A 2,221-nucleotide genomic window follows, 5' to 3' on the forward strand; every position below is an offset into this window, starting at 1 on the left:
TGTAGTGGTTTCTCTTAATGAACATGTGCTTTTCTTGTTAGGATCTCTTGTCTTCAGGTATTCAGCAATTAGCTCTTCTGGTTCATCTTTCTAGACAGGTGTTTTGCATGTTATTTATTTTCCTTTTTTTTTTTAAAAAAAAAACCACTTCTTCCCTTGGAATTTCCCAGTGATCTAGTGGCTGAGACTCCATGCTCCCTGTGCAGGGGGCCTGGGTTTGATCCCTAATCAGGGAACTATCAATAGATCTTGGATGCTGCAACTAAAGAATGTGCCTGCCCCAGTGAAGATCGAAGACCCCACATGCCAAAACTGAGACCTGGTGCAGCCAAATAAAAAATATTTAAAAAATAAACCACTGCTTCCCATCTTGGGTCTGTCTTGGTCGACTTCCTTGGACTGAATGGTTTCCAGGATGCCAGATCTCTAAGAGGTATTCTTAAAGGAGCGGAGGGTTATACCACTGTACTGTCTCATAGGAAAATAACATATAGCTTATTCCTGGTCCAGGGAGCTACTTTGTACTCTAATTCTTTTTTTTTTTTTTTAATGGTATAAAGGATCATTTTCTCCACTGAGGTGAGGAGAAGACCTATGGATCCAGCTGTGAGATGCCCACCAAGAGCTTCTGTTGGGTGAAAGGGAGCAGGGCTTTCATGTAGTGAATATTAGGGGACATGGAATAAAAACTTCAACTGTGTCTCGGCCCGGCTTCTGCAGTAGGGAGGAGACTGGTGGCTTCCATTTTCTGTTTTGGCTATTTTCTTTGCTCTGGGAATCCATTCTAGACTTTGCATTAATTCTGTACCTGTCTCTTCTTATTCAGGCCACATGGAAATCTATTGTCTATTTTTTAAAGACTATGAAATAGAATGGAAACAGGATGTGGGCCGCATGTGAATTTATGTAGATTAATGCACAGTGATGACATCTTTTCATTCTGTAACCCTACTAGGTAAATAAGAGACATTGGATGATCATCAGTGGTTGAAATAATAAAAAAGCGTTAATTGCCAGATTTATAAGATCGTAGGATTAAAAAAGGTGTGTAAAAGTAGTTCCTTTCAAACTTCAACATGCGTAGGAATCATCTGGGGAGCTCGTTAAACTGAAGACATGGGATTCAGTAAGTCTGGGTTGAGGCCCAAGATTCTGCATTTCTAATAAGCTTCCAAGTGATTCAGATGCTGCTGGTCAGTGGACCTCACTTTGAGTAGCATTCTGCTTGTTGCCTGGCACGTGGTAAGTATAGCTAACTCTTCAACAACCTGGGAGGGGGGCATTGGTTAGGTTTGCCGACCCTCTGTCCAGTCAAAGCCTATCCTATAATTTTACAGTTGATGGGCCTCTGTACCTGCCATCCCACATCTGCAGACTCAGCCACCCATGGATCACGTAGTAGCAATATGTACTTACGGAAAAAATCTGAGTGGGACCAGGGAGTTCAAACCCATGTTGTTCAAAGGTCAGCTGTACTTGATCAATGTTACTAATTGATACCAGATAATTGATGAGAGTCAAAAGACCCTCTACTACCAAATACCTCTCCACCATATCTTTTTATTGTGTGACATCTTTTTAAAAAGTGAGTGTCCTGGGAGGACCAGTGAGTGTGAATTCAATAACTGTGAAGGCAGATTGCTGTCCGCTCAACTCAGAAATCAGCATCCAAGGGTTTAGAATTGCTGCTGCTTCTAGTTCTTCTTTGCCATCTTTCTGAAGTATAATTTATAAAATGATACAATTCACTAGTTTTAGATTTTGCTGAGTTTGACAAATGAAAACAGTTGTAACCACTACCAAAGTCATGATCCAGAGCATTTCCATCACCCCCAAAACTTCCCTCATGCCCCTTACACAGACTAGAAATTTTACTGGGAGAAGAAGGGGATTTAAGCTCCAGTTGCTTCAGTTTTCCTGAGAAGCAGGAGGTCAGATCCTGCACCCCCCTGTGTCTCCTCCCCATCCCAAGAATGCTGACAGATCTTGTAATCCCAGCTGGGTCGGGTGTGTATTTTGTACCTTGTAAATTTAGACTGACCCACTTGTTTGCCAAGAACTTTCTGGGTTTTAGCACTCAAATACTCATGTCCAGAAAACTCATCTCAGATCCCAGACAAACCAGGGTGGTTGGTCACCCTAGCTGTGACATTCATGCCCTTGTTTCTAAGCCTGAGTTTCTCATTTTAGAGTCAATTCTCTCCTGGGAGCACAAAGTAGG

Source organism: Bos javanicus, chromosome 5 (genome assembly GCF_032452875.1).
Source record: "Bos javanicus breed banteng chromosome 5, ARS-OSU_banteng_1.0, whole genome shotgun sequence".
NCBI classification, from domain to species: Eukaryota; Metazoa; Chordata; class Mammalia; order Artiodactyla; family Bovidae; genus Bos; species Bos javanicus.